General features: G+C 36.2%; 1 protein-coding gene across 1 annotated transcript in view; it reads left to right on the forward strand.

Annotated features, from left to right (window-relative positions):
- The window catches only part of EFNA5 (ephrin A5), a 303,181-nt gene that overhangs the window by 733 nt on the left and 289,205 nt on the right, over positions 1–13,243 (forward strand). The window lies entirely within an intron of this gene.

Raw genomic sequence — 13,243 nt, forward strand, 5'->3', positions numbered from 1 at the left:
GGAAAGGCCGGGTGCCCCTGGGGGTCCTCAGGGCTCCCCAGACCGGCGGCTTCCGCGGGGCGCGGGGAGACTCGGAAAAGGGCGGGAGCCGAGGGGTCGGGACTCGTCCGCTTCGCAGCCCCGGCGGGCTGGCCGGCGTCCGGATCCCGGCGCGGGCTTGGGCGCGGAGAGCCCTCGGCGCGCGCCGCGGAGAGCTACGGCTAGGAGCGTGGATCCGCAGGGACCGCGGGGAGAACCTGCTAAACATCCTCCAAAGTTTTTTGGGTTTGGGTTTTTCGGAATTTAATTTTTTCCTTCTCTTTCCCCGGTGCGCGCAGAGAGAGCGCACGGGCTAGGGGAAGTGAGGGGGGCTGGGAAGCGGAAGCTTTAGGTTTTTATTTCCCTCTTTAACTGCGAGGAAATCATTCGGCCCCGAGTCAGTCTGGGCCCGGCGCGCTTGGCAGTGAAGAGGATTCTCCCACCTCCTGCAACCTCCCGCCCCCACCCAAGAGGGTTCAAGGTGCCAGAAAGTTTGATCTAATGCCGGGTTACGTCATGTGTGCGGAACAAGCCGCTGGAGTTGGCCGAGCCGGGAGGTGGGAGCCCTTCACCCGCGGCCTGGCGGTGTGCAGCCGGAGGGACGCGCTCCGTTACCTGGAATCGTTTTGCAGGCGGCCCCGAAGCCTGCCCGGGACGCTGGAGGCCGGAGGTGGGCGCCGGGGGCCGACCTGTCGCGCGTGGTGGACCCTGGCCAGCCCCAGACCTCCCGGGTTCCTGGACCCTGGACGTGGGGTGGGGAGGTTATCCCGAGCGCCAGGCGGGACTCTCCCGGCTTTGAACAGTCCCGAACCCGACTTTCTCCCCGGCCTGGGTGCAGAAATCGGCTCCGCTGGGCCTGCATCGCTCTGCTTCTCCGGGACAGATGCCAGCTTCCAGCTGTGTGCTGGTCTCGGTGCCCGCCTAGGAGGGAAATAGTACCGATTGTATCTAAAATCACAGATTTTGTCATCGCTAGAGTGGAATTTGGGAGTTGAGAGGCGGGAGGCCGAGGGGTGAGTCTGGGGGTGCTGCGCGCCCTGCGCCCCTGGGGAGTGGGGCTTGGTGGGCGCCTTCATTCTTTCCATCTCCCGCGGGCCCTCTCCTCCGGCCTCCAGCCTTCCCTCGGTGTGCAGGCGAGAGGGATTTCCCGCTTGAGTAATGTCAGCTCAGATGAGGATGGGCGGATTTCCCCCCACAAGCAGTCCCGCAGTTGCAGAACCAGGAGAGAATTCCCCCCATCCTGCTAACCCAGGATAGTCACACTCAGGTAGCCCAAGCCTTAAGTGCAACGCCCAGCAGAAGTGAAGATACCCTTGAAAGTTTGGTTTAAAAAAAAAAGTCTCATGGAGGTAGGTAGTGGAATGGAAAGCTATTTCTTCTTTGACATGCCACTTACCACTATTAGGAAAAGAGAAAGAGAAGCCATCCTGCCAGAGGAGATGCCTTTTATTAAAGCTGACAAGACAAATAGAGCAAGCTTTCCAGTTGTGATGGTGTTAAAAGCAAGTCTCATTATCTTAGTTGGTTTTATTCCCGTTTGGGCTTTATTAGACAGCATATACGAAAGAGAAATGTATATTTCCAAACTTTAGCACCTTATTAAATAAGGCAGCAGTGAAATCGGGACATTTTATCTTGGTTATCTTTTCTTTCCCACTACAAACTTCACGCTGTGATCTTTTTCTTGTCGTAGTCATTTATTTGTATACTTGGGTGTTCCAGTCTCCCTGGGTTCAGACAGCAAAGAACCAGCAACCCCCCACTCTAACACCCCTTCATAACCTGTCAAGCTAGTCTGAGTTAGTTTGAGGACATTTTATCTTAGGTTATCTCTGTTTTATGCTTTTGATACTGTTGTTTGATTTGAGATTAGCACATTGATTTTTGTCACAGGTCATGTTTTTTAATAGATCTGCCCTGCCCGTAAAAAACTCTTCTGCTCAGGATGCCATGGAGGCTTTGAACCTGCCCAAAGTTAATCTGTAGAATGTTAAAATACCAAGAGTATTTTCAAATCGGTATTCTGATTTGAGGTTTGTGAAAAGACCTTTCTATTTGATCATTATCAGTTTGATCATGTCCAAAAGAATGATGTACCCCCTCAACCCCAAGAGATTCAGCCCTAACGTTTAGTATCCTTAGAGGTTTATAGATAGATGCCTTTGTATTGGTATGTTATCACAATAAGACTTATTTTTTAAAATAATATTTTAAAAGTAGGCAGTTTTATCTCTGACGTATTGAATATGATGTTGCTTTTTTTGATGCATTAAGAAAAGTCAACTTGGATATAATTTAAAACACGCCAATTGCAAAATAAGTTATTTAAAAATAAAAACTAGCAGTTTATCACAAATGATAATGAGAAAGTATTTGGAAAGTTTGCATGAGTTTATTAAAGTTTATAAATTCAATGTTGCACATTTCCTTTTATATGTGTTATTTTAAAAAATAAGCTAACCATATCCTTTGGCTTTATATAGAACCTGTCAAGATTTTGCTAAACTAGTGATATAATTAGAAGACTTCTATCTTTTGAAAAAAGTAGAAGGCTTTGATTGCAACTTAGATTTTTTATTTTTCTATTAGAAAAGTTCAGTGGGCACATTAAATTGATAGTAATGGATACTGTGTATAAATGAAGTAGATCTATTTTAGTGTTATGAATAGATTCCATTAGAAATTATGTTTAGGCAAAATTAGAATTAAATATATCTTGATCACAAATATTAACAATATCTTACTGGGTAACTTGTATTACAAGTAACTTGTGTAGCTGATAGGAGTTTGTCTGCTACATGGAGTTTCCTTACTACCTCTTCATTGATACCCTAAGCATCTGTAGATCTAGTTTCACAGACAAAGATTAAATTTATTTGCTGTCAGAATAGTTTTGCTGTTAGAATCTGTGTTCCTAGATATTCACTTCTGGGAAGTGGCTATTCAGTTTTCAAATGCTGACAACGTTTTAGTTGACAGGATTTATTGGGTAGTGGACCAAACTGATTTTATGTGTTGAATTGGCACAAATTTGTGAAATAGCAACTGAGAAGTATCAGTTTGAATAGAAATATAGGGTAATATTTGCCTATCTGCATCTTCTGTATCTCTAAGATTTGAAAATTTGCCAGTTTGCCTTAAAGTGTGAATAATAAAATGATCCTTTTAGTGTTATGCAGAATTCTAAGCTGGAATGCTACTAAGTAACTTTACATAATCAAAATTCACATCAAGAAGAATATAACTATTTGTACTTAATTTCTTTGAGGATGTAAAAAGCTTTTAAGTAACTTTAAAAAAAGACTTTCAGTAATAAAGCTTGATTTACATTCTCCCTTAGTAGCTATGATTATAAAAAAGACATGACTTAATATTAAGAGCATGTCTCTTAATCTGAAACATGCCATAAACAGTTTGGTGCTTCCAATAAGAATATTCTTTTAAACACTATGTGCGTATTGAAAGTTCTTCTTGGATTCTTTTGACTATTTGCCAAAATTATACTATAAGATGGATTAAACATGTTTCCTACTGGTTGTCATTATTAATGCAATAGTTAAATAATACAGCGGCAGATATGACCAGCACACTTTTAACAATACTGATTCTCCTCAATTAGTACTTTGCTTATGTTAAGGTTTAAATATCATCATTTTAAAAGTTTATTTCCTTAAGAGGAGAATATCTCTGTAATTCATCAAGGATTTACTAAACTTTAACCTAATCATTTGTTTTCTTTGGACTTTTAAAATTCTTTTAGGAACTTGTAAATTAAACATTCCATGTTAGAGTAGCAGGTAATTGACACCATTTAGCTTTGCTAACATGTAATCTTGGAGTTGTGAAAGTAATGTAAATTCTAGGTCAACACTCCCAAATCTTTTTGACAGTACAGGTCATATATGTGGCTAAGAGAGAAATTTTTTTTCTAATCACATTCCCTTGAGTATTTTTCTTCTTTCAAAATTAACTTGCTTTATTATTAAAAGTCTGAACCATCATTATTTTAATATATGTATATCAGCACTGTGTCATTTTCACTGACGAATAAATGAAATCACCATGGTTTAAATCTAATAATTTGTTGTGAGGAAAGATGGAAAGTTGATTTTGGCTTTGACTGCGTTTTATTACCAAACTTGTAAGGCTTTTTTTTTTTTAATTTTTGAAATTTTAAATGTTCTAAATAATATTTTTTATGTTAGAAACATAAATATTCTTCAAGTACAAGGAATTAGTTTAAACCTTGACTTTGTTAACTTGAACCTCGATGTACCTCTGAGCCTAGATGTATGGAGTAGTTTTATTATTTTGATATTTATATCAGAATTTATGTAAGCACTAGTATAAAAATAAAGCAGTATGACTGAAATTTATATTTCATGTTTTTATGCTTATCTATCTATAAGAGACCTGAACTGAACTCCCCCCCCTCTCCTTTTTTAAGTCTAGAAATTTGTAAAACAAAAGTATGCTTCTTGTTTTTTGGTCAGTTTTCCATGGAATTTTGAAAAGCAAAGTCAGCTACTGAGATGTCATGTTCTAGTCATTTTGCGTATTATTTTCTATATTCACAATAAACTATCAGAAATAGCCAGCTGTCTGTTTTTTAGATGATGGAACATTAGTACTATTTGAGTCACTTTTGGGTATACAGTCTAATTTGGCATTTCCAGTATAAGACCAAGGTCAATAGAGTACTTGTGATTAAAAGTGTCAGAGAGAGTCTTCAGTAATTTATTAATCCCTGTTAGGTGATTTTAGTGGTATTAACTAAGCCATCTGCTCATTGAACTAATATCTTGTTGTCATGTGTGTTGTGGCTGATAATCAATAGTTTCAGAGGCTTACACCTTTGGAGGCTGAGGATCAGATTTGGAAGGAGCACTTAGTTACTTGGGGACAAATTAACCTCGTGAATTCCTTGCCATTTAATCTTGCAAAATGCCATCTGAACAGGCATTTCTTTGCTTTCTGTCCACTGGCCTGGTTTTCTGTTGGATAGGGACAGATAAAGATGAGCGCCTTCTTTTCTCCCCTGTTGCTATGAACCAAGCAAGCTACCAGCTTCATGCTGGGCCAAGAAATGAATGCATACAATTAGTCCTTCAGGAGTCCTGGCCTTTGCTAGGTTGGGAGAAGTATATACCAGAGAATTTACCTTAGGGAGAGATAAAACATTAAAACATAAAACGAATGAAACATAAGAATATTGTTAACAGAATTTTACATTTGTGGTAGTTTTTGGTCTATTGCTTAGTGGTATGTGTGTGTGTATATATATATGCAAAATTTTAAAACGTTTAAAGATGCCACTTAGTACTTTTCTTTTTTGTGTTTGTTTTGAGTAACTTCTGTAGCAATAAGGACTTTAAAAACTATGATACTTTGTTCTAAGTATTGAGCCACTCTTTGTTGACTGATTTTATCAATTTTCCTTTCAGAAGCAGTATACAAACTGTTAAAATAGCAGTCTTGATTAGAATATCCATGTTGAAAAGGAAGCCTGTATTTTCCTAAGTACAGTGAGGAAGGTCCTCACCTCCTACCCAGGACAACTCCGTCAGATCAGTCTTCTGAACTGAGAAAAAAAATTGCCCTTTGATCATTTGTGACGGATAACACCCTCATATGAGGTATAAAAACCTCAAAGAGGAGTATAAAAGATGAGGTATTAATATTCACTTTTAATAATTTGTCTTGCGATGGTGGTCTTAGACAGCAAAACATCAATAAATTACTGTCTCTTTTAAGGGCCTGATTTATATTAGATTTATATTTTAGTCTGCTTTTCAACCTATGTCCTGAACTGTTTTGTAGAAAAGTTTCTTGTGATTAATGTGAACTTCCAGTATTTCTGAATAGGATATTACTCACTACCAGGAGATCTCTTTCCTCTTAAATTTGTCTGCATTTATGTTTTCAAAATTTAGTCAGTCATAAACATGAGAGCACACTGACAAAGAACCCCTTAGTTTAAATTTAAAAATTAATCAAAATTTTCTGTACAACTGTGATGCATAATTTTGAGTAAAAATAGTCCCTAATATCTTAATATTCTTGATAGTTAGTACTTCTTATTTATACTCTCTGAAGGATTTCTTATAAACTGCAAAAACCTGTACACTATTTTCTAAGTGACAATTTGTGTGGGGGCAAACTCTTGTTTTTAAGGCTTCTAAATATGGTTTTTAAATAGTAAGACTTGTAACATTATTTTAAAATATTGAGAACTTCTTAAGTTAGTGAGTTGCTGAGCGACAGTAGTGTACCATAGTGATGGTTAGTTCAGCTTTCATTCAGGTAGAATTCTATCATTTTCAATAAGGAAAAATAAACCTTTGTCATCTTTAGAAACATCCTTCATACAATTGACAGTTGACAGGTTGAAGAAAATGTTACTGTCAGGTCTTATTTTCCACTCAAGTGAGGAATAAAAATAGGTTTGAATGATTTTTAAAAATCTATTTAAAAACTATTTCAAGATGGAGAAAAATGTTTTTAATTTTTATATGCATATCAGAATTAATCTGCCATTTACTTTAGAGAAGGCCAGCAAAGTACAGTTCAGGGAGAGATTGTCTAACAGTTAAGTTCCTACAATTTTTACTTTTAAAAAGTCAAATACAATTGAGTTGATTGTAATAGGATATTGCTGGACTTTTTATGATTAGATTCTTGCGGGATATAAGATGTTAGTGTTATTTCTATTACTACTTATCAAATGACCTGGTTTTCATTAGTGATGATCATGATTCTGGTATGTTTGGTCATATGTGTTGGACAGTGGCGTATCAGCACATACGTAGATGCATTGGGCAATCATGTTATTAACACCCATCATTAGACCTTTTAAAACTCTCTTTACGATTAATGATTTCAAATAACTGCACCATGTAATATATGGATTAACACGTGCAAGTACACGAATACATTCTTGAAGATTAGGAAAAAAAATGATTAAGCTCTTATTTCCTGATTTAGAAAATCCAGGTTTGGGGCTTTCGGTTAAATCAGCGTGTTTCTTTCCCCCTAGAAGCAGCCATCTTGTTTTAAGACCGATTTTATTTCTTTCGTGAAAATGGTTCGGAAATGAATATGGACGATGAAAAGGGACTAAACCACTTAACAATCATTTTAATTCTACAGCTAAAACCTTATTTTGAGTGATTTGTGAAGTTACTAAGATGTTATCTTCTTATATTTAGTTGACAAAAAAGGATGTTTTAACTTGGTAATAATATGCTTAAGCCCAGACGTATTATACATTAATGTTAAATGTTGGACTGTACCATGTTTCCATACATACTTTTTTTCTGAAGCTTATAATATATGGTTAATTTCAAAGTAATATGTTAACAGCCCCTTTTGTCACCCCCCCACCTCCAAATCCTGATTTCCTTTTTCTGACTATACTAAATAGTTCTTTTTATTTGTTGATTTACTTTCCCCTCCCCCACCAAGTTACTCAACTGTATCAGGAGTCTTGCTCCAGTAAGAGGTGCTGGTAAAAAATGTAGTTACCTCCAAAAATGAAGCAGTTGGGAGACCTTCAGAAGCATTATAAGAAGTTCAGAGCCTTTTTGTCTCTGAAATCCAGGCTCTCCTTATCTCATTACCAAACCTGTCTTGTGGGTTCTCATAGAAAATTATTTTAGAAGTAAATTCATTTTTGTTACTAAAAATTATGAGAATATGTTAACCGAGTATTTTCTATGTTTGTATTTTGGGATACATTTGGAACAATATGTGGCCTAGTAAGCTTTACCAAATAAGTTACACTACACTCCTTACTGCTGCATCTGATTAATGGTGGCTAGGAACGTTATTCCCAGGTATTGCAATAAAAGCAGAGGTTCCTTAAGATTAATTTCAAAAGTAACATGACTCAGTCTCTTTAAGTTCGGTACAGATGAATACTATTTATTTCACAGATTGCTTCAGCTTCAGTTTATTAGAGGTAAGATTTTTGAGTGGTTGTAGATATAGAGTAAAGGCAAAAAATAAAATGCATGTTTTAAGACAGATATATGTATCATGGTTAAAGTCCAGGTATGAGTTGGTAGTTTTTTCTCTGAAAACTTTTCTCTGATACTCATCATCCATTTTTATTTGACTGGCTGGTGGAGAAGACAAAAATAACTGAGTGTTCAAAGTGACCTTTTATTTTTAAATGAACGAACATACTTTTTTTCTTGCAGTTCCCAAACTGTCAGAGTTTCCATTTTAAGTTTATTTGTGACTTATGTATGTAAAAACCGTAATTAACAATTAGCTCTCTTGCCTCTTACTATGAAAATACATACTATAAATGAAAGCTTTTTCTTATGAAAAATGCATTGTTGTGGTTTGAATAAAATCAAGTTATGGTTTAATTTGGATAATTATAGTGCGAATTGTTATCTAGATTGTGACGATAGCAGAGATGATACTTAGTGTTTCATCTTTTATAGATGTCAGTGGGATCTACAACTCTGTCCCATTTACTGAACTTAGTCATGTTTAGCCTTCTGGTTAAGTTTTTTATAGTATTTAATTTTATGGAGACCAATGATAATGGTAAACAAGGAAAAACAACTCTAAATATGGGAAATTATCTTTTGTGTTTAACAATTAGGTTAAACAAAGTGGGAGCAAATGAGCCTAGTTCCCGTCTATTGTTTCAGGGCAAGAAAATACAGACAGATGTCGGAATGTGGAAGCAGTGACCTCTGACTTGCACAGCATGGCCACTGCCCTGGCACACAAGTGTCCTGAGCCACCATCGTAGCAGGATGCTTTTTTGAAGTGACTGACACTTTGAGCTGGAGATCCCGAAACTGATTCTGTAGCTATTTGCAGCCCTCCGAAGCATCAGTCTTTCTAGCTTCAATTTTAAGTTCCTCACCTTGCCTTTTATGAACATGTTTCTTTGTTTGGCTCTGGCAGGCCTTGTATGACTTCTGGATGGTCCTGTATCCATATAATCCCTAGAAATTTTTGCCTCCCAATAATTTTATTTATCAGGTTAGGATAATGGAGGCTCCTAAGGGAGGCTTAGATGTATGGTTCTGCTGCAACAGAGTGTTTGCTTGCTTTATTTAGCTAATACTTTTTTAAAAAGGATGAAAGCAGTGGTTTTCTTAAAGGCCTTTTCTTTTAGCCTCTGCTCTGAAATCTCGCCAGTAACCCCTGGGTTCAGACAGACCATTAATGTTTTAGATACTGTGGCATTCAGTGTTTTCTTCATATATTTGTTTACTGTTACTGCTTCAATAAACTTTTACGCCTATTTCGGTAGTTTTCTGGCGGGAGCTCCATGTATTAAAATGTAGTGACCCAGCACTAAGAGGGGTACAGTTCAAATAGTGGTGCTTCTGACAGGGTTTTGTGTCAAACTAGAGAAAATAATAGGGAAACGAAAGCTGCCAAAATGTGTCTCCCAATTACTAATTAATCAGAAAAGAAAGGATCTCAGTGACAGATCTGGTGTTTGCCATGGCAGGGCTTAGGATGCTTTATTTTAAATACTGTATAAAATGAATTAAAGTAAGTCTTATAAAATGTAGCACCCAGATATTTTATATCACACATGATATATTTTTTTAAGTCTGTGAAAAGGAGGGCAAAAAACAAGATTTGGGACTGAAACTTTGTGCTCTTTGCTGATAACATCAAACATAAAGCTGTTCAGAAGAGTATTTCCCCTATTAATAAGCGATGCTTTTATTGTTATTAATATTTTAGTACAGATAATGGTAGTACTCTTGGTTTTAGTATGGGTATAGCATTGTATACATACTTTATTATCAATAGAGTTTCAAGAAAAAAATTCAAAATGTTTTCTACTCTATGCCTGTCATCAATATTTTGAGAATTAGTCTAATTGAAGAACAGAACTTCCCACCACCTATATATGATGTTTTTGCCATCCCAGAGGTTCCAGTCTTTTCTGGCAATGTTCCCATTATGGTTGCTGGAGCCATAATTAAATGCCTGTTATTAGTGTATTTTTTCCATAGCATTTACAACATAAAAAGAAAGGGGTCTTGTGTGGAGCTATAGCTGTCAGGGGAACAATGAAAACTAATTATACACTCTGCTATCATCATGGTCAACTATACTCTTGGGAAGACAACAACATGACTGTGTGTGTGAGGGGTTGGGTATATGTATACAGGATATTCCATATGAATATATACACATAGGGTCAGACCTAGCTATTGGTTTCACTTTAAACTCTGAGTTCTCTGAAGCAAAAAAAAAAAAAAAAAAAGTACAAAAAACTATCTAAATCAATTAATTAAAATGAAAAAAAAAAGCAGTTCTTTGTTAGGGAGGGGCTCCCTACTTTAGTGTTTATAATATGGACTATAATATTTATGAGTCTGAATATCTCATTATTTTGAATATTATTTTGGGTGATCTTGTTATCGATACATCTATTAACACATATATTTCTTACAATTATCTCTTTTGCAAATTGTTATTTCTTTACTTAGCTCTTGACATCTGGTTATTTGAATCACTTAATTCATTTATGATGTAGATCACTCTGTTGCTGTCTTTCTCTTTTGATGACTTTGGCTATTTCACTGTCTCTGGGCCTATCCATTGGAGGATGAATTTGAGAAAGAAAACTTAAAAAAAAAAAAAATCTCTCAAACTTATAGCAGCTTTGGTATAAGATTTGGTAAGAATAGACCTTAAAGCTATTGAAAACATGAGTTTTTGGAATCAATTTTGGATTTCAATTATCCACGCCATTCCTGTTCTCTGATACCCCACAAAATCAGAACTTGGCCCTATATAATGTTTTCCATTACTATTTTCATTCCTTGGGTGAATTATCTTTGCTGTATCTAAAAACCAAAGCCAAAGGGATGAATTCAGGAATTACATGTTGATTTGAACTTATTTTTTTCCAACGTTTTCACATTAAATAAATATTATAACTAATATCTAATAGTAATAATATATTCCTATATTGAATAACTAAGAGTTATAATTGATAAAATGTTTACTGAGTGATATTAAGTATAAAACAGTAGGTGGCATATAGATGATTCAGGGATGAACAAGCTAACATCTGCACCTGAAAGGAACTTAAGAGTTTTGTGCGGATAGAAGAATGTTTTAAGCATAATCAGAGTACAAAGTGGAAAATACTGGAAAAATCTTCACATGTAGATTTATTTGACAGATATTCATTGAGTGTCTATTATGGGCTGGGTATTGTTCTCAGTATTGGAAATACTGCAGTAAACATCCCTGTAACATGAAGCATTTGGTTAGTAATTTCTAGATCTGTTTCTCACACCCTGAGGGGCACACAAGTCTCCTGGAGATCTTGTTGAAATGCAGATTTTAATTAGTAGATTTTTGGTAAAGACCCGACATTCTGCATTGCTAACAAGCTCCAGATGATATTGATGTTGCTGTCACACAAACCAGAGTTTGAATAGCAAGGTTCTAGAAAGAATTCAAGGGGAGAGAGATTACTTCTGGCTCCTCATCAAGGACTTTTGGTTGTATTTACCCTGAACTTTTTATATAGCTGTACGATTTCTAAAATGCCTCTGTATTTACGCAAATGAAAGTTATTTGCCATTTTAAAAGTCTAGAATGTCTAGTAGTCTTTTCTAACCACACTCCTCCAAGTCTCAGACAAATAAAATAGACTTACGTTGAGGTTTATGCTTTATTAGAAATATACCGCTAACAAAGGTAACTGCACAGGGGTTTTGTTGTAAGATTTGGTCTCTAGAGACAAATTCTACTGGAGCAAGAATACTGCCCTGATCCAAAAAGTTTAAAGAGGAACCTGTCATAAATGTCTAAGGATATTTATTTGCAAACCCTCCCAAGATGTATTTTATGTGGCAATGCCAGAATTACACCTCAGAAACAGATTTCTCACACTTTCCAATTTAAATCCATATGGTTAAATGAACCCCAAATGTTCATTTTACGTTCAACATAAAAGATGACGAACAGTTTTTCTGCTTCCAATGTCAAGGTTTCCTGTGTGTGGCTTTCAGGAACCTTTACTTCCAATGGAGTTATAAAAGACTTGGGGGGAAAAAATGCCTTCTTATTCTACAATTCTCTGATTCGAGAGGCCTTAGTGAGAAACCTTTGTTCCTATACAGTCTAGGTAATATAAGGGCTTCAAATATGCTTCCACTCTTCACAGCATATATATTATTTGCTTTTGCAAATGAATGAGGAGTGGAACTAGTTAAAGTCAGAAGATTACTGTACCTGTTTGTTTTTGTTTTTGCTACTCTTCACTCTATCTGAAAGCAATATTGCTAATCTAAGTGAACTTTAAAGTCTTTGAAAGCAACAGTAAGTAGACTGACTTACCTGAAATAAACCTCTATGGAATAATTACATAAAGAAGGATGTAACTGTACTTCAAATCAGGTGTATTTTTATGAAAGCAAAACAGATGAAGAGGACAGTAAACACTCAGTTTAAGTATTCTTTTTTTTTTAAGTTTTTACCAACGCTTTTTTTATAGTTACAAAACAGAAGCAAATATTTTTCTTTCTACATTTTTGATAGCATGGATTTATAGAAGACGGAGTAGCATTTTATGAGTGCTAAGAATACTAAGAATAGTATATCAAGACGTTACTGGTTTATGTTTATGCTCATTGTGTTGTAAATAAGGGTTCGCAAACCGTGACTGTGAGGCGGTGACCATTTAGGATTTCTAATTTCATGATTCTCATAGATCCAGAAATACGAGAATCTCCTGTGATGCTGTGTGAACTTAAGTGGCTCCTTTAGAAAAAAAGTATGCTATATGCTGAAAAGATTGTTAAATTTAGGAATAGGATATCTTCATTGATATCTCTAAGGAATCATTTTGTTCAAAATTGAATTGATATACCCAAGATTTGTGATTATTGTCATGGTTTGAGTGATACAGAGGATGTTCAGTAATTCTAATGACTGTTTTTCAACCCCGTTTTTTAAAAAAGGAAAATAAATGCAGCTCATGATTAACTCAAGGTTTTTAATAGTGATCTGTCATATTAGTAGATTGTAATCAAGTTTTTAGGTACACAGATATATGCACATATACAGATTATTTTAACTGCATAAAGTAAAAGCATTGAATGTATGTATTTGTTTTGAGTTTTTAAGTAGCAACTGTTTTAGAGCATGCTTCATGCGCATTTGGGTGTTTTGTTGATAGGCAAGGGCTCAGAAAGTAAGATATTAAAAAGTTGGT

Source organism: Carlito syrichta, unplaced genomic scaffold (genome assembly GCF_000164805.1).
Source record: "Carlito syrichta isolate Samal-C Ts95f unplaced genomic scaffold, Tarsius_syrichta-2.0.1 Scaffold304630, whole genome shotgun sequence".
Classification (NCBI taxonomy): Eukaryota; Metazoa; Chordata; class Mammalia; order Primates; family Tarsiidae; genus Carlito; species Carlito syrichta.